This window comes from Carcharhinus amblyrhynchos, chromosome 18 (genome assembly GCF_965287045.1).
Source record: "Carcharhinus amblyrhynchos chromosome 18, sCarAmb.v2.hapA, whole genome shotgun sequence".
NCBI classification, from domain to species: Eukaryota; Metazoa; Chordata; class Chondrichthyes; order Carcharhiniformes; family Carcharhinidae; genus Carcharhinus; species Carcharhinus amblyrhynchos.
Window position 1 is genome coordinate 49,474,951 of NC_137341.1, and position 20,609 is coordinate 49,495,559.

At 48.1% G+C, this 20,609-nt stretch overlaps 1 protein-coding gene across 1 annotated transcript in view; it reads right to left on the reverse strand.

The window, feature by feature from the left end:
- Positions 1-20,609, reverse strand: part of mapk8ip3 (mitogen-activated protein kinase 8 interacting protein 3) — a 237,498-nt gene that overhangs the window by 216,222 nt on the left and 667 nt on the right.

A 20,609-nucleotide genomic window follows, 5' to 3' on the forward strand; every position in this document is an offset into this window, starting at 1 on the left:
ACTTTGGTAGAAATAATAGTAGGAGGGATTATCATTTAAAAGGCGAAAAGCTGCAGCATGCTACGGTGCAGAGGGACCTGGGGGTCCTTGTGCACGAGTTGCAAAAACCCAGTCTGCAGGTGCAGCAGGTGATCAAGAAGGCGAATGGAATGTTGGCCTTTATAGCGAGGGGGATAGAATATAAAAGTAGGGAGGTCTTGCTGCAACGGTACAGGGTACTGGTGAGGCCGCAGCTGGAGTAGTGTGTGCAGTTTTGGTCGCCGCACTTGCGGGAGGATACATTGGCCTTGGAGGGAGTGCAGAGGAGGTTCACTAGGCTGATACCGGAGATGAGGGGGTTGGACTATGAAGAGAGACCAAATAGACTGGGTCTGTACTCGTTGGAGTTTAGAAGGCTGAGGGGGGATCTTATAGAGACGTATAAGATAATGAAGGGGACAGATAGGGTAAAGGTAGAGAGATTCTTCCCACTTAGAAAGGATAGCCGGACTAGAGGGCACAGCCTCAAGATTGGGGGGGGGGGCAGTTTAGATCAGAGTTGAGGAGGAACTTCTTCACTCATAGGGTGGTGAATCTCTGGAATTCTCTGCCCATTGAAGTAGTGGAGGCTACCTCACTGAATATATTTAAGTCAAGGGTAGATAGGTTTCTGATAGACAGGGTAATTAAGGGTTATGCGGAGAAAGCGGGAAAGTGGAACTGATCCACTTCAGATCAGCCATGATCTTATTGAATGGCGGGGCAGGCTCGAAGGGCTAGATGGCTTACTCCTGCTCCTATTTCTTATGTTTTTCAGGTGGCAGGCTATCCACACCGCCACTCAAAGGTGTTGATAGGGAACAGATCCCCAGCCCCACCACACCGTCGTTTACAGCTCAGAGGACTATTAACTGGCTGTAGAGGAGACTTTCCATCACCCAATCAGGTGGAAGTCCAGCTTCAGAGAGTAGTCAGCCAAACTGACTGGCTGACAGAACTGCGAACCCAGCAGCACCACCACCAGCACTGGCCACTGCTGGGACTGCAAACAGTTCTCAGAGTCCAAGTGCTGGAGCCCACAAGACCAATTAAGTTCATGGTCGTAGACAACAGGGGAATGCCCAGAGCTAGTGAGGAGAGGAGAATGGGGTCTTGATGGAAACGTCAGATGGGGAGGGAGCACTGTGGGGTGGGATGAGGGGGAAGGGTGAGGTGCAGACCTTGCAGGCGGTGCCCTACGTAGGCAAGGAGTCAGTGATGGAGGTGCCCGCACCCCTTTCTTACCCAAGGCACAAGCAAGGTGGCACGAAAAGCATCAAGGGTACAGCATTGAGTTAAAGGATCAGCCTTAATCACTGATCTTTCTCTATACCCTAGCTATAACTGTAACACCATATTCTGCACCCTCTCCTTTCCTTTTTCCTTACGTACTCTGAACGATATGTTTTGTCTGTATAGCGCACAAGAAACAATAATTTTCAAAGTTAAAGTTTATTTATTAGTCTCGTAGGTAGGCTTACATTAACACTGTAATGAAGTTACTACAAAAATCCTCTAGTCGCCATACTCTGGCACCTCAAGTACACTGAGGAAGAATTTAGCATGGCCAGTGCTCCTAACCTGCGCATCTTTGGCCTGTGGGAGGAAACCCCCCCCACACAGACACAGGAAGAACATGCAAACTCCACACAGACAGTGACCCAAGCCGGGAAATGAACCTGGATCCCTGCCGCCGGTGTACCACTGTATCCAAACAGACGTAACAATAATAAATCAAATCAAATGATCATACTGAATGGCAAAGCAGGCTCGAAGGGCTGAATGGCCTACCCCTGCTCCTATATTCAATGCATAGTAAGTAGTTTGACAACACCAGGTTAAAGTCCAGCAGATGTACTCGGTAGTACAAACTTTCGGAGGGCCGCTCCTTGGCACTCACCTGATGAAAGAGCAGCACTCCAAAAGCTCATGCTACCAAATAAACCTGTTGGACTTCAACCTGGCGTTGAGAGATTACTTACTGTGCCTACCCCAGTCCAACTCCAGCAACTCCACATCATGCCTGCATTCCATGTTCCTATGATCTGTCAGGCTCCCTAACCCAGGTACCCGAACCGCTCCCAGTAGCTGTAAAAATTGCAGCTGGTGGGAAGCAACCAAGGCCTCACTTAAGGGTGAAGGGCAGGCAAGCCACCTGAAGCCTTGTTCCACTGCCCATCCATCCCACACACTCCCATAAAATGGGGGCTGACAGGAAAGTGGCAGAAAGGCTACCCCAGGGACTTTAATGGCCTAGTTATAAATAGGTTACAATACTGTGCACCTTTGAGTGCTCTGGCGAGCCCAACTCAGGAAATGCTTTCCAAATGAGTTTATTTTCTTTTTTGTGCATCATTACGAAGCACTTTCTCATCACTAGCTCATCTACACAACGAAAATGACTCTATGTCAACGATCGTGCTCAATAAATTTGTTGTTTATAGCATAGGTGATGACTAGTGTCCCAAAGGGCGTGACACAGGCTTTGCAGAACAAGTCTCTGGTGGTGTTTACTGAGTGAAATTAGAGCATAATTTTCTCTATCATTTTTCATTAACATATCCCAGTGCCCTATCCAAATGAAAAATATATTTTTTCAGAACAATTTATAACCCTTGAAGTTGTTGAAGCCTGTACTTTTTGGAAAATCTTTGCACTCATTAAGATGAAAAACATCAGCGGTAGGGAACAAAAATGTTTTGGTATCCAACATTAAGGCAATGTCAGAAAAGATGCAATGCAGGATGTTCAACACATAAAAAGCTAAATACAGTGGATACTGAAAACCTGAAATAAGAGTTCCCCTCCAAGCTTATTCTCTGCACTGCATTGTGGCGCAGTGGTTAGCACTGCTGCCTCACAGCACCAGGGTCCCAGGTTCAATTCCTGCCTCAGGTCACTGTCAGTGTGGAGTTTGCACATTCTCCCCATGTCTGTGTGGGTTTCCTCCCACAGTCCAAAGATGTATGGGTTAGGTTGATTGGCTGTGTTAAATTGCCCCTTAGTGTCAGGGGGACTAGCAGGGTAAATGTGTGGGGTTGCAGGAACAGGGCTTAGGTGGGGTTGTGGTCAGTACAGACTTGATGGGCTAAAAGACCTCTTTCTATGATACAATCACACTCTTTGGGATACAGACACAACATTGTTGCTGGACTAGCAATCTAGAGATCCAGGGTAATGTTCTGGGAACCCGGGTTCTAATCCCACCACAGCTGATGCAAAATTTTAATTTAATAAAAATCTGGAATTAAAAATCTAATGATGAAACCATTGTCAGAAAAAATCCACCTGGTTAACTCAAGTCCTTTAAGAAAGGAAATCTGTCATCCTTAACCACTCTGGCCTACATGTGATTCTAGAGCCACAGCAAAGTGGTTGACTCTTAAATACATTCAGATGGGCAATAAATGCTGACTCAGCCAGCGATGCCCACATCCCATGAACAAATATGAAAAAACTTAATGGATACTGTGAAAATGCTCCATCAGTACTCAGAACCTGGCCATTCTTTCACTGTTGCTGGGTTAAAATCCTGGAATTGCTTCCCCAACAGCACTATGGCTATTCCAACACAATATGGGCTGCTGTGGTTCAAGAAGGCAGCTCACCACCACCTTCTCAAGGGGCAATTAGGAATAGGCAATAAAGGGGGGCGGCAGGGGGGTGCTTGTTGATGCTACTGAGTAGAGTTAAAAACATAAAGAAAACCCCAACTACCTCCAACTTGCAGTTTTATCATAGGCAGGTTAGGGGCAGAATGTTAGCCTGATCTACAGAAATAGGCCAGTCATGAAAAACCTTAATACAACTGGATGCCTAAGATTTTCTCTTGGTTCCAGACTTAAAGCTGGCTACATTTCCCAACTCTCTGACAGAAGCACCAATGGCTGGATGAAAGTGCGAGATATTTTTCCAGCACTGCTTATGGGCCAAGAGAAGAGTGCTTCCCCGCCCAGTCCACCAAGCTGACCAGCAACCCTATAGATGATGTCCAAATCCGCCCCACAACTCCTGCCCATCTCCTTCCAGATTCCCATTTCATCTTCATGTCTGACTTTCACACCACAACGTCCATCATCCCTTTAATATCTCCTTCCACCCTCTCGGACATCTGTGTGGATCCCTCCCCAATGTTCAACTGCCTTCACCACTCCCTCCCCCACCGCCACCACCCATGCCCTACAGCGTTCAAGGAAGATAGGTGCGGCTGAGGTTGATCGATCATCATCTTATTGAACAGCAGAGCAGGTTCGTATAGCCTTCTCCTGTTCCTATTTCTTACATAGTCCGATCACTCCCCACCCTTTAATGTTTGACCCTGATGATGTCCAAGACTCCTGATGTCTGACTCAATCTCCCCCTCACCCCCACCCCAACAACTGAACCCTGACAGCAGCCTGAGAAACATTCAACATACTTGAACAGGCCACTCAATTAAATTCAGTCAGATTTTCCATCTATTAACCCTCTCCTGTATCCTCACCATTATCAAATCCATAAAATTCTCTGAAGTTACCACGTCTGCCATGTAGCAAGTTTGCCAATTTGGTACAAATTTCTGTTGCATTATTAGCATTTTCTTTGTAGTGAAATGAATATTAAAAACTAATTTGCATCGGGCCAAAACAAAAGCCAAAATAGAAGAAATTTTCACTAGGTTAGGGGATGAAGATTTTAAGATCATAAAACAATTATCAATGAGGAAGGCCATTCTGCCCATCTTTTAGCACACTCATCCAGAAAGATCCTACATTCCTCAATTTCATAGTACATGGGCTTGTTTCAAAGAACCCAAGGTTTTCAATTCCACTAACTTACCTGGAGACCAATTTCAAATGTCATTCGCTCTGTCAACTTCAGTATATGTGTCAAATTTATCTGCCACACGTTTGAACCTATTACCCTGTGTCTCATTCACAATTTGATTGAATGTAATATTGCAGATTTACTTCTCCCACCGATTAAATGTTACTCATTGAGATTATCTTCCAGGAGTTTTCATTCTATCTTGAAAAGTTAGAGTTTAGAACATAGAACATAGAACACTACAGCACAAACAGGCCCTTCGGCCCACAAGTTGCGCCGATCACATCATCACCTACCAACCTACAGACCTATCTATCACCCTCAATCTCATTAAACCCCATATACTCATCCAGAAGTCTTTTAAAAGACCCCAGCGAGTTCGCCTCCACCACCACTGACGGCAGCCGATTCCATTCACTCACCACCCTCTGAGTGAAAAACTTACCCCTAACATCACTTCTGAACCTCCCTCCCCGCACCTTAAATCTGTGTCCTCTCGTAGCGACCATTTCAAACCGGGGAAATAGCCTCTGAGAGTCCACCCTATCTATTCCACTCAACATTTCGCCTTGGCCGTGTAGTGGGAACATAAGAAATAGGAGCAGGAGTAGGCCATCTAGCCCTTCGAGCCTGCCCTGCCATTCAACAAGATCATGGCTGATCTGAAGTGGCTCAGTTCCACATTCCCACTTTTTCCCCATAACCCTTAGTTCCCTTGTCTGTCAAAAACCTATCCACCCGTGTCTTAAATATATTTAGCAAGGTAGCCTCCACCACTTCAATGGGCAAAATCACAAAGGTGGCTACCTGGCACGTAAAAAAGTTACCTGGGAGAGAGGTATTAAGCAGGCACTGACTTTTAGCGCAGACAGCTACTTGAAACTAAAAACATGCAGGGCAGACAGTTATTTAAACATGCAGGAATCAGATACTGCAGGAAGCCAGTAGAGAGTTTGAGGCACTTTTAAGAAAAGGACAGACCTGGGACAATAAGATTAGCCATAAATGGGAAAGGGAATACATAGATGCAAAAAAACCAATTACTGTATGTATAGACCAAAACTAAGTCATTGATAGTCACTGATAGAGGAAATTTATCCATTCTATGAAACAATGCAATGTTAAATGCCAATGTCTGTATATGTCTGGCTGTAACGATGTGTTAAACTATTGATCCTACTCAACTATAACAATATGTTAAATGGCTAATGTCCAGACTATCCATTGTCTGAAAGATATAAAAATAAACCGTTCCTATTGTATTATTGAGAGAAGGTAGCTGCCCAGTACTGCGGAGTGCCAATGCCTTCTCTCCATGAAGCTTCGTTAAATAAAACTGTATTGTTGCACCCCCAGTCTGACTCCAAAGTGGTAATTTCCCACAACAGCCGATTGCTCATGCTTCTTCCTGGGCCATTTTCTCGGCAGTTTTTGGCAATGGTAGTTTATCTTCACAAATGCTTTCCATTCTCTGGGACAGAGCAAGGAAACAGATCCCAGATCTACCTCAGCCAGAATGGGAATCAATCCTAAGTCCTTGGCATTACTGTGAACCACACACAAATCACTGGGACAACTGGGGCTTGTGTTCAAAGACAAATCGTGCCTGATGCCTGACACACAAGGTGGGCCGAAGGGCCTTTTTCTGTGCAGCAAAAGCACTATCACCTGCTTTTCTTAACCTTAATAAGTAATTGACATTAACAAACCTTAACAATACAACTGATGATATTGACAACTTCCTTTGCATGCCAGAATGCACACAATGCAGAAGGAGACAATTCAGTCCATCAAATCTGCACTGACTCTCAGCATCTTACCCAGGCCCTCTCCCCCACCCTAGCTCCATAATCCCACACTTACCATGGCTAATCAATCTAATCTACATATCTTGGAACACTACAGGGCAATTTAGCATGACCAATCAACCTAACCCACGCATCTTTGGACTGTGGGAGGAAACCGGAGCGCCCAGAGAAAACCCACACAGACATGGGGAGAATGTGCAACCTCCACACATACAGTGCCCCAAGCTGGGAATTGAACCCGGGTCCCTGGCGCTGTGAGGCAGTAGTGCTAACCACTGTGCCACCCCTTTTACTGTGACTTTGTTGACTTTTACTCTACACGTTGAACAAGCTGATTGTACAGCCCATTACGACTCCTCCATCACTTTTACCTTCTGCTTTAGTGTTTAGTGTTGGGGTGGCATGGTGACACAGTCGTTAGCACTGCTGCCTCAGCGCCAGGGACCCGGGTTTGATTCCCGGCTTGGGTCACTGTCTGTGCAGTCTGCACGTTCTCCCCATTTCTGCATGGGTTTCCTACAGGTGCTCCAGTTTCCTCTCGCTGGATTCCAGGGAAGTGCCAGAAGATTGGAAAACAGCTAATGTTACGCCGTTGTTTAAGAAGGGCGGCAGGCAAAAGGCAGGGAATTATAGGCCGGTTAGTTTAACGTCTGTTGTAGGCAAAATGTTAGAATCCGTCATCAAGGAAGAAATAGCGAGGCATCTTGAGGGGAATTGCTTGATAGAGCAGACGCAGCACAGTTTCGTTAAGGGGAAGTCGTGTCTGACAAATTTATTGGAGTCCTATGAGGATGTGTCTAGGGCAGTGGATAGAGGAGAGCCGGTGGATGTGGTGTTTCTTGATTTTCAGAAGGCGTTTGACAAGGTACCTCACAAGAGGTTATTGCAGAAGGTAAGGGGGCATGGAGTTGGGGGTAGGGTGTTAGCGTGGATAGAGGATTGGCTGTCAAATAGGAGGCAGAGAGTGGGGCTCAATGGGTGCTATTCGGATTGGCGGTTGGTGACTAGTGGAGCGCCCCAGGGTCGGTGCTGGGGCCTCAGCTACTTACCATTTATATAGATGATCTGGAGGAGGGAACCGAGTGTATTGTGTCAAAATTTGCTGATGACACCAAGATTGGTGGAACGGCAAATTGCACGGAGGGTGTGGAGAGTCTGCAGAAGGATCTAGATAGGCTGGGCGAATGGGCCAGGAAATGGCAAATGGAATTTAATGTTGGCATGTGCGAGGTGGTCCACTTTGGTAGGAAGGACTATTACTTACGTGGCGAAAAACTGCAGCAGGCGACGGTGCAGAGGGACCTCGGTGTCCTTGTGCATGAGTCGCATAAACCCAGCCTGCAGGTGCAGCAGGCGGTCAGGAAGGCTAATGGGATGCTGGCCTTCATAGCGAGGGGGATTGAATGTAAAAGTAGAGAGGTCTTGCTGCAGCTGTATAGGGCACTGGTGAAGCCGCAGCTGGGGTACTGTGTGCAGTTTTGGTCGCCACACTTACGCAAGGATATTTTGGCCTTGGAGGGAGTGCAGAGGAGGTTTACTAGGCTGATGCCAGAGTTGAGGGGGTTGAGCTATGAGGAGAGGCTGAATAAACTAGGCTTGTACAGTTTAGAAGAACGAGGGGAGATCTCATTGAGACGTATAAGATGATGAATGGGATGGATAGGATAGAGGTGGAGAGGCTCTTCCCGCTCAGAAAGGACAGTAGGACTAGGGGGCACAGCCTCAAGATAAGGGGGGGGGGGGGGGGGGGGGCGGTTTAGAACGGAGTTGAGGAGGAACTTCTTCACTCAAAGGGTGGTGAATCTCTGGAATTCTCTGCCCGTTGAAGTGGTGGAGGCTGCCTCGCTAAATATTTTTAAGACGCGGGTTGATGGGTTTTTGATAGGCAAGGGGATTAAGGGTTATGGGGAGAGGGCGGGAAAGTGGAACTGAGCCACAACAGATCAGCCATGATCTTATTGAATGGCGGGGCAGGCTCGAAGGGCTAGATGGCCTACTCCTGCTCCTATTTCTTATGTTCTCTCTCAGTCCAAAGATGTGCAAGTCAGGTGGATTAGCCATGATACATTATCCAGTAGTGTCAGTGGGATTAACAGGATAAATAAATGGGGTTACAGAGATAGAGTCTGGGTGGGATCATTGCCAGTGCAGACTTGACAGGACAAATGGCGTCCTTTTGCACAGTAGGGATTCTATGATTCAATATCATTGCTGGAGTACATGTTTCACCCATTTTTCCCAGCCATATACAAGTCGTCTCAGTATTAAATTACAACTGCATTATCCTGCCCACATACATACTTTATCCAACTGGTTCTGTGGTTTCTGAGCTGCCTCCTTCAATTCTCAGAATGCCTCTCAAAATGCAGTATATTAACCCACTACACACACATCCCTTCCCTTCAGATTTGGCAATGTGCAAAAATGAACAGAAATTCTTAAAGTTAAGGAGCTCAAAGTTATGTTTAATGAACCATCACACTGAAAGCCATGGCAGGTCAATATAGCAGGACACCCAGCTGTTTGTGCACCCCCAGAGAAAGCCATTCAGCCTACGATACAGCAAGATATATATTCTGTGTGGGGTTTGCATGTTCTCCCTGAGTCCGCATGAGTTTCCTCCGGGTGCTCCAGTTTCCTCCCACAGTCCAAAGATGTATGGGTTAGGTGGATTGGCCACGCTCTCTACTGATCTGTTAGTATCAGGGGGTTATCAGGGTAAATACATGAGAGGTTAGGGGGATAGGACCTGGGTGGAATTGTTGTCAGTGCAGGTTCAATGGGCTGAATGGCCTTTTTTTGCACTGCAGGGATTCTATGATTTTATTCTATGAACTGACATGATACCTCAGACAATTTATCATGTTCCACAATTTTATCACACATTTCGAATAACTGCAAAAATAACACACTTTTATTTAAAACAAGGTTTCACAAGTGATTTCCTCACATGGCGTAATATTAAATTCTATTAGAGGTTAAACCAATAATCATCACCTGTCTTTAAGAAGGCAATTTAGCTCAACAATATAATTGTCAAAGCATTTTTGATATACTGACAACACCTCTACGTTCTCAGAAGACAAAGGAAATTTGTTACGTCAGCTACAACTCTTACCAATTTCTACACCATAGAAAGCATTCTTTCTGGTTGAATCACAGCGTGGTATGGGTTTTGCTCTTACCTAGACCACAAGAAACTACAAAAGGCCGTGAATGTAGCCCAATCCATCACGCAAACCAGACTCCCATCCATTGACTGTCTACACTTCCTGCTGCCTTGAAAAGGCGACCAGCATAATCAAGGACTCACGCACTCCAGACATTCTCTCTTCCATCTTCTTCCATTGGGAAAAAGATACAGAAGTCTGAGATCATGACTCAAAAACACCTTCTTCCCTGCTGCCATCAGACTTTTGAATTGACCTACCTTGCGTTAAGTTGATCTTTCAGTACACCTTAGCTATGACTGTAATAGTAGATTCGGCACTCTCTCCTTTTCCTCTCTATGAATGGTTTGTTTTGTCTGTATAGCGCACAAGAGACAAAACTTTTCACTGTATGCTAATGCACGTAACAATAAATGAAATCAAATGGGCTCAAATACCAGCACGGCAGCTGGTGGAATTTCAATTCAATGTACAAATCTGGAATTGAGAGCTAGCCTCAGTTACAGTGACCAAGAAAACATCCCTGGCTGTTGTAAAAACCCATCTGGTTCACTCATAGCCATTTGGGAAGGAATTCTGCCTCCTTACCCTTTGTGACAGGGACTGGGAGCTGAATGTCCAGGGGTATCAAGCGTTTAGGAAGGATAGGCAGGAGGGAAAAGGGGGGGGCATAGCTCTGCTGATTAAGGATAGCATCAGGGTGGTAGCAAGGGATGATATTGGAGCCAAAGAGCAGAACGTGGAATCGTTGTGGGTGGAGATTAGGAACAGCAAAGGGAGGAAGACGCTGATGGGTGTCGTCTATAGGCCCCCGAATAATGATCTGGAGGTGGGGCGGGCTGTTAACGCGCAAATAAGTGCGGCGTGCAGGAATGGGACGGCCGTAATTATGGGGGATTTCAATCTGCATATTGATTGGTCGACCCATGTTGGACGCGGTGGGCTCGAGGAGGACTTCTTGGAATGCCGCCGGGATAGTTTCCTTGAACAGTGTGTGTTGGAGCCGACGAGGGAGCGAGCTATCTTGGATCTGGTGTTATGTAATGAGGCGGGTAGAATTAGGGACCTTGTGGTGAAGGATCCTCTTGGGGAGAGTGATCATTGTATGGTGGAGTTTCTGGTGCAGATGGAGGAGGAGAAAGTGGGTTCCCGGACACGCGTCCTTTGTTTGAACAGAGGGGAGTACGGTAGGATGAGAGGAATTGGCGAATGTGGACTGGGGGAGCGCGTTGGAAGGTAGGTCTGCTGAGGAGCAGTGGAGGATCTTTAAGGAGATCTTTCTTGGTGCTCAGCGGAAATTTATTCTGATGGTCAAAAAGGACCATAGGAGGAGAGGTAATAAGCTGTGGATAACGGAGGTGGTGAAGGAAAGTGTTAAATTAAAAGCGGAGGCGTTTAGAGTAGCTAAGAGTAGTGGGCGAGAAGAGGATTGGGAGAGGTTTAAATGTCAACAAAGATTGACAAAGAAATTGATAAAGAAGGGTAGGAGAAACTATGAAGCTGGGCTAGCGCTTAATATAAAAAAGGATAGCAAGAGTTTTTATAAGTATATAAAAAGGAAGAGGCTGGCTAGGGTGAACGTTGGACCCTTAGAGGATGAGAAGGGGGACTTAGTGGTAGGGGATGGGGAAATGGCTGAGGTCTTGAATAACTTTATTGTTTCGGTCTTCACCGAGGAGGACGTGAATAATTTGCCGGGTGTTAGAGATGGAAAGGTGGTAGGACTGGAGGGTCTCAATGACATTACTGTTACTAGAGAGGCGGTGCTCGACAGACTGGAGGGGCTGATTGTGGACAAGTCCCCAGGACCGGATGGAATGCATCCGAGGGTTCTGAAAGAAATGGCGGAGGTGATAGTGGATGCCTTGGTGGTTATTTTCCAGACGTCGCTGGATTCCGGGGAAGTGCTGGAAGATTGGAAAGCGGCTAATGTTATGCCGTTGTTTAAGAAGGGTGCCAGGCAAAAGGCAGGGAATTATAGGCCGGTTAGTTTAACGTCTGTTGTATGTAAAATGTTAGAATCCGTCATCAAGGAGGAAATAGCGAGGCATCTTCAGGGGAATTGCTTGATAGAGCAGACGCAGCACGGTTTCGTTAAGGGGAAGTCGTGTCTGACAAAATGAGGACGTGTCTAGGGTGGTGGATAGAGGAGAGCTGGTGGATGTGGTCTTTCTTGATTTTCAGAAGGCGTTTGACAAGGTACCTCACAAGAGGTTATTGCAGAAGGTCAGGGGACATGGAGTTGGGGGTAGGGTGATAGCGTGGATAGAGGACTGGTTGTCAAATAGGAGGCAGAGAGTGGGGGTCAATGGGTGCTATTCGGATTGGCGGTTGGTGACTAGTGGAGTGCCCCAGGGGTCAGTGCTGGGGCCTCAGATTTTTACCATTTATATAGATGATCTGGAGGAGGGAACCAAGTGTATGGTGTCGAAACTTGCTGATGACACCAAGATTGGTGGAACGGCAAATTGCGCGGAGGGTGTGGAGAGTCTGCAGAAGGATCTAGATAGGCTGGGCGAATGGGCCAGGAAATGGCAAATGGAATTTAATGTTGGCAAGTGCGAGGTGGTCCACTTTGGTAGGAATAATGGTAGGAAGGATTATCACTTACGTGGCGAAAAACTGCAGCAGGCGACGGTGCAGAGGGACCTCGGGGTCCTTGTGCATGAGTCGCAAAAACCCAGCTTGCAGGTGGTCAGGAAGGCGAATGGGATGCTGGCCTTCATCGCGAGGGGGATTGAATATAAAAGTAGGGAGGTCTTGCTGCGGCTATATAGGGCATTGGTGAGGCCGCAGCTGGAGTACTGTGTGCAGTTTTGGGCGCCGTACTTACGCAAGGATATTTTGGCCTTGGAGGGAGTGCAGAGGAGGTTTACTAGGCTGATGCCGGAGTTGAGGGGGTTGAGCTATGAGGAAAGGCTGAATAAACTAGGCTTGTACTCGTTAGAGTTTAGAAGAATGAGGGGAGATCTCATTGAGACGTATAAGGTGATGAATGGGATGGATAGGATAGAGCTGGAGAGACTCTTCCCGCTCAGAAAGGACAGCAGGACTAGGGGGCACAGCCTCAAGATCAAGGGGGGGCGGTTTAGAATGGAGTTGAGGAAGAATTTCCTCACTCAAAGGGTGGTGAATCTCTGGAATTCTCTGCCCGTTGAAGTGGTGGAGGCTACCTCGCTAAATATTTTTAAGACGCGGGTTGATGGGTTTTTGATAAGAGAGGGGATTAAGGGTTATGGGGAGAGGGCGGGAATGTGGAACTGAGCCACGACAGATCGGCCATGATCTTATTGAATGGCGGGGCAGGCTCGAAGGGCCAGATGGCCTACTCCTGCTCCTATTTCTTATGTTCTTATGTGAAGGGTAGGTAGTGTCTCACAAACCTTACTGAGTTCTTTGAGAAGGTGACCAAAGGCGTGGATGAGGGTAAAGCAGTTGATATATGGATTTCAGTAAAGCGTTTACCCCATGGTAAGCTATTGCAGAAGATACCGAGGCATGGGATTGAGGGTGATTTACTGGTTTGGATCAGAAATTGGCTAGTTGTAAGAAGACAGAGGGTGGTGGTTGATGAGAAATGTTCATCCTGAAGTTCAGTTACTAGCGGTGTACCGCAAGGATCTGTTTTGGAGCCACTGCTGTTTGTCATTTTTATAAATGACCTGGATGATGGCGTAGAAGGATAGGTTAGAAAATTTGCAGATCACACTAAAGTCGGGAGAGTTGTGGACAGTGCAGAAGGTTACAGAGGGACATAGATAAGCTGCAGAGCTGGGCTGAGAGGTGGCAAATGGAGTTTAATGCGGAAAAGTGTGAAGTGATCCACTTTGGAAGGAGTAACAGGAATACAGAGTACTGGGCTAATGGTAAGTTACTCAGTAGTGTGGGTGAGCAGAGAGATCTCGGTGTCCATGTGCATAGATCCCTGAAAGCAGGCATCCAGGTTGATACGGTTGTTAAGAAGGCGTACAATGTGTTAGCTTTTAGTGGTAGAGGGATTGAGTTTTGGAGCCAGGAGGTCATGTTGCAGCTTACAAAACTCTGATGCGGCCGCACCTGGAGTATTGTATACAGTTCTGGTTGCTGCATTATAGGAAGGATGTGGAAGCATTGGAAAGGGTGCAGAGGAGATTTACCAGGATGTTGCCTGGTATGGTGGGAAGGTCTTATGAGGAAAGGCTGAGGGGCTTGAGGCTGTTTTCGTTAGAGATAAGGCTAAGAGGTGACTTAATAAAGGCGTATAAGATGATCAGTGGATTAGTTAGGGTGATGTGGAGATGCTGGCGTTGGACTGGGGTAAACGCAGTAAGAAGTCTGTGAGAAGTTTCTTAAACACCAGGTTTAAGAAAATAAATCAGTTGGACTTAAACCTGGTGTTGCCAGACTTCTTTCTTAGTTAGGGTGGACAGAGAGAGCCTTTTCCCTCGGATGGAGATGGCTAGCACTAGGGGACATAGCTTTAAATTGAGGAGTGATAGATATAGGACAGGTGTCAGAGGTAGGTTCTTTACTCAGAGAGCAGTAAGGGCATGGAATGCCCTGCCTGCAATAGTAGTGGCTTCGCCAACATTAAGGGCATTTAAATGGTCACTGGATAAACATGTGGATGATATTGGAATAGTGCAGGCTAGATGGGCTTTAGATCGGTTTCACAGGTCGGCGCAACATCAAGGGCCGAAGGGCTTCTACTGCGCTATAACGTTCTATGTTCTATTACCCGGTCTGGCCTACTTGTGACTCCAGACCAACAGCAATATGGTTGACTCTCAACTGCCCACTGAAAGGATCTAGCAAACCACTCTGTTCAGGCTAATTAGGGATGGGAAGCAAATGCTAGCCTCATCAGTGGCACCCTCATCCCACGAAAGCATAAAGAAAGAGAGAGATCAGGTAAGTGCTCTGTGGCATGGGGAACACAAGGAGATTGTTTCCAACAAAAAATACACTATAGCGGGTGAGTCCAGAACTGAGGATACTGTGTTAAAATTAGGGGTCACCCTTAAAGTACAGAGATGAGGAGAAACCTTTTCTTTCAGAGGGTTGAGAGTATTTGGAACCCTCTGCCTCAGAGGCAGTGGAAATGGGGGTCATTAAATATTTCCTGGGCAGAAATAGATGGGTTCTTGTTGGACAAGGGTCGAAGGTCATCAGAGGTAGATGGGGAATGTGGATCAGCCACAATCTTATTGAATGATGAGTCAGGCTTGAAGGACCGAACTGCCTACTTCTAGCGGGGGGGGACAGTGGCACAGCGCCAGGGACCAGGTTCAATTCCCGGCTTGGATCACTGTCTGTGTGGCATCTGCACGTTCTCCCCGTATCTGTGTGGGTTTCCTCCAGGTGCTCTGGTTTCCTCCCACAGTCTGAAAGACATGCTGGTTAGGTCCACTAGCCATGCTAAATTCTCCCTCAGTGTACCCAAGCAGGCACCAGAGTGTGGCGACTAGGGGATTTTCACAGTAACTTCATTGCAATGTTAATGTAAACCTACTTGTGATTAATAAACTTTACTTACTTTTGTACTCCGATTTCATATGTACATTTGAATATAGACAACTGCAATGCCTCTGTTTTTTTCACTTCATTTTTTCTCGTGTTAAGGAAAGTAGCAATGACTAAAACACAGATAAAAATCAAGTCTTATTGGCTCACTATTTCAACTAACACAGTAAACTTACATTTCTATGACTACTTGCAAGTAGTAAAACAACACAAGGTGCTTTTACAGGAACATTAACCAACAAACATCAACATCAAGCCACAGAGGAGATTTAAGACAGATAATCAGAAGTCCATTTCAAGGAGCAGATGAAAGAAGATAGAGGCAGAAAGATTTAGGGAGAGTAAGTCCAGAGCTCAGGACCGAAGGAAGCTGCAATGTCCACTAATGATGTGGCCTATAATGAACAAGGTGGAATTGAGAAGTCCTGAGGCTGTGGGATGCTGAGATGCTGGAAGAAATTCGCAGAGACAGGAAAGGTCGAGAACAGGCAAAAACGTTAGCACAGCTTTCTAATGGCCTGCAGATTTCGAATGTTTCCAGGTTCCAAAGACTGGGCACAGGTTCAATCTCGTCTTCCACCAAGGCTGCCTGCCAGCAAACCCAGATTTCTATAGGTCCCACAGGGTTAGAATACAAGGAGGTAATTTTCTGGACACATTGTGTCACCTACTGCTGCCACACATTGGAAGTCAGGGCTGCATTGCGCACCATTCACTGTCCACTGAAATCAGACGTTTAACAAACTATGGCAGCACATCCATAATGTTCCGATTCCACACTGGCCACATACTGGGTTCACCCACTGCCTCCACCTCTCCCTCCATCATCTACCCTCCCCCTCACCACAGACAACACCGCCCCCCACCTCCCCTCCCACCACAGACAATACCGCCCCCACCTCCATCTTTGCCCCACCCCCCACCACAGACAATATCAGCGCCTCCCTCCCCCCTCCCCATAGACTATGTTTCTCTCCATAATCATTTAAAATTTCCTGAAAGTCCAAATATTTCCAGCTTTAAAGAGAAAATCCCTCATGATTTCGCTGTAGCAATACCGTTCCTTGGACGCCTTACACAAGTGGCTACCCTCTTTGTGTGATCCCAGACAGTAAATTTAGACCAGCAGTTCAGCCATCATGGTTCAGAGGTAGAGCTCATTTCGACTCTGGATTAGTCAGCCATGTGTTCACATCCAGTTCTAGAACCTGGAGCATAAATCCAGGCTGACACTCACGTGGGAGTGCTGCACTCTCAGAAATGCTGCCGTCTGAATAAACCATTAGGTTGAAGCTCCACGTACCTTCTTGGGTGCATTTATAAGATCCTGTGGCATCATTTGCAAAAAAAGAGGTCCCATTGAACTGGCCAATATCTAACCCTCAATCATCATCACCAAAAACAGATTAGAAAATCATAGAATCCTTACAGTGCAGAAAGAGGTCAACTAGCCTATCAAGTCTCCAATGACTCTCCAAAACAGCATCCCACCTGGGCCTCCCTTCTGCCCTATCCCTGTAGCCCTGCACAATTTCCTCAGCTAATCCACCTCACCAAACATCAGGGACAATTTGTCGTGAGCAATCCACCTAACCAGGTGAACTGCGAGAGGAAACCAGAGAAACCACACAGACACAGAGAGAACGTGCAGGCTCTGCACAGAGTGAGACTCAAGCCGGAACTGAATCCGGGCCCCTGGCGCTGAGGCAGCAGTGCTAACCATAAGAACATAAGAAGTAGGAGCAGGAGTAGGCCATCTAGCCCTTCGAGCCTGCCCCGCCATTCAATAAGATCATGGCTGATCTGAAGTGGATCAGTTCCACCTTCCCGCTTTCTCCTCATAACCCTTAATTCCCTTGCCTACCGAAAATCTATCTACCCGTGTCTTAAATATATTTAGTGAGGTAGCCTCCACCACTTCAATGGGCAGAGAATTCCAGAGATTCACCACCCTTTGAGTGAAAAAGTTCCTCCTCAACTCCGTTCTAAACTGCCTCCCCCCCCCCCCCCCCCCTTATCTTGAGGCTGTGCCCTCTAGTCCTGTTGTCCTTTCTGAGCAGGAAGAATCTCTCTACCTCTACCCTACCATCCCTTTCATTATCTTATACGTCTCTATAAGATCCCCCCTCATCCTTCTAAACTCCAACGAGTACAGACCCAGTCTATTTAGTCTCTGTTCATAGTCCAACCCCCTCATCTCCGGACCACTGTGCTGCCTAATCTGGTTATATTGCTGTTAATCAGGTCTTGCTGCCACGATTCCTAGTTATAATAATGACAAAAAAAAGTATTTCCATTGGCTGTTTAGCACATTTGGGACATTTTTTTAAGGGCTGTAAAGGGTATAAAATCAATGCAAGCCTTTCATTTTTTTCTACTGGGAGACTTGGTATCTCAACTGAGCCTGTATATAACCTTACCCAATTTCCAAGCAGCAGTGGAGGTCACTGGATAATGTTCAGGAATGGAACTGGCCAGCATTTCCTTCCCTTCCTCTGGAAGCAATGAAACCTCTGACTAAGGAAGAGGGAATATTATTACTGTAACCACTATGTCAGTCAAAAGGAGCTAACACAGCACAAGTTTGGGACTGAGCCTAGAATCTTCTTGTTCATGAAGTCGAGACATGGAACCACGTTGTGCATTACCCAGTCACTGGGGAGCATTAAGTTTTTTCTCTTACATCTGGCTGAATTCTAACTAGAACAGACAATCAGCCTCAAATACTCCAGGTTCAGGCTCACCAGGCCAAGAATGGTTCTTTCGGCTTTTTGTGTGCGGCTGAAATGTCTCGATTCTGCAAGCTGGAATGTGTTCCGTGCAGGTCCTAACAAAGGTTGCTGCATTCACTGACAATGTGACAGTCTGAGTTCTTTCAGATTCAACAGGGTTAATGCATTCACCAGAGTTCTCATCATATTCTGATCATACTGAAGACAGGGACATCCCTTTATCTACAGGAGTAAATCTATACAATACAAACTCTCCCACACACCAAGTGATGACCCATGCCCGTTCAGTCTCTTAACAACTTGGAATATTGCACAACATGGTTCCGTGTTTTTATTTTTCATCTTACTGAATTCACCTCATTTGATTCAATAGCCACATCAACAACCACAGATCAGGTGCCAAGATTAATTGCAGAAATCTGCAACACAAAAAAAGTGACTGAATTGTTCTTATTGCAGCTTTAGCTGGTACATTTTAATCATACAGTCATAGAGTTATACAGCATGGAAACAGATCCTTCAGCCCAACTTGTCCATGCCACCCTTTTTATTTTTAAAACCCCTAAGCTAATCAGCATTATGTTACAGCACTGAGCTCAAATCACAGAGATAAGTGCCCCTATTAGATAAGAACACATTCAAATGGCTGCCTCCACATAAATCAGCATATCCAGATGCAGCAAAGTCGACTGCAAACGCCAGCTAAATGGAAAACTGACCTAATCTCACACGGAAGGATTGCCTGCACCAAATTACTAACACAATATAAAATGGAAACATTTATTCTGATTGCAAAACAAGCAAGGGCGTCTCATGACAACATCATTATCTTCAACAGAATTTCCAATCTGCAGCCAATACATTCCCCACTGGGTTAACTCTGGGGCAAAGCCCATTTATTGGGCAACATGCTTACTGATAGCAACACTTGTGAAGACACACAAGATGGACAGATTCAAAATGGGACAGCTAGGAAACAGGTTACACGAGGAGACATTTCAACAGAAAACGTTTAAGACTCAGTCCAGAGGAAAAAGTAAACTGCCTTGAAATGAGACAACTATTCAATTCAGTATATCCAGTTGTATTGTAAACAAATGAAGTTAAATGCAATGATTATTTATTCATTGCCGATATGGTTAAATTGTAACCCATGTTGGAGAGATGACACTGCAATTCTATGTAAAAAAAATTAAAGTATAACTCACTTAGAAATAAATTTCAAATCTTAAATGATCAGTCAGATTGGCACAGTCGATGATTAAAAGCTGTGATTTGGGGGGTGGACAGACAGGGGGGACGGGGGGTGAAGGGGTGGGGTAGGGGGGACAGGGGGAACGGGGGAACGGGGGGGGAACGGGGGGGGAACGGGGGACGGGTGGGGTGGGGCGGGGGGAACGGGGTGGGGGGGAACGGGTGGGACGGGGGGATGGGGTGGGGTGGGGGGAACGGGGGGGAAGGTGGGGTGGGGGAACGGGGGGGGAACGGGGGACGGGGTGGGGTGGGGGGAACGGGGGGGGAACGGGGACGGGGTGGGGTGGGGCGGGGAACGGGTGGGGCGGGGGGAACGGGGTGGGAGGGACGGACGGGGTGGGGTGGGGGGACACGGGGGAACGGGTGGGGTGGGGGGGACACGGGGGAACGGGGTGGGTGGGGGCACGGGGGACGGGGTGGGGTGGGGGGACACGGGGGAACGGGTGGGGTGGGGGGACACGGGGGAACGGGGTGGGGTGGGGGGGACGGGGTGGGGTGGGGGGGGACGGGGGTGGGGTGGGGGGGACGGGGTGGGGTGGGGGGGCGGGGGAACGGGGTGGGGCGGGGAACGGGGTGGGGAGGGACGGACGGGGTGGGGTGGGGACACGGGACGGGGTGGGGTGGGGGGACACGGGGAACGGGGTGGGGTGGGGGACACGGGGAACGGGGTGGGGTGGGGGACACGGGGGAGCGGGTGGGGTGGGACGGGGCGGGGACGGGGTGGGGTGGGGGGGACGGGGTGGGGTGGGGGGGGACGGGGTGGGGTGGGGGGGACGGGGAACGTGGGGTGGGGGGGGACGGGGGAACGGGGTGGGGTGGGGGGACGGGGGAACGGGGTGGCGGGTGGGGGGGACGGGGGAACGGGGTGGGGCTGGGGTGGGGGGGACGGGGACGGGTGGGCTGGGGTGGGGGGGACGGGGGAACGGGGTGGGGCTGGGGTGGGGGGGACGGGGGAACGGGTGGGCTGGGGTGGGGGGGACGGGGGAACGGGGTGGGGGGACGGGTGGGTGGGGTGGGGGGGGGAACGGGGTGGGGTGGGGGGAAACGGGGTGGGGTGGGGTGGGTGGGGGGGGAACGGGGTGGGGTGGGGTGGGGGGAACGGGGTGGGTGGGTGGGGGGGGAACGGTGGTGGGTGGGGGAAACGGGTGGGTGGGGTGGGGGGGGAAACGGGGTGGGGTGGGGTGGGGGGGAAACGGGGGGGGTGGGGGGGGAACGGGGTGGGGTGGGGTGGGGGGGGAAAACGGGGTGGTGGGGTGGGGGGGAACGGGGGGGGGGGGGGGAAACGGGTGGGGTGGGGGGGGGAAACGGGGGAACGGGTG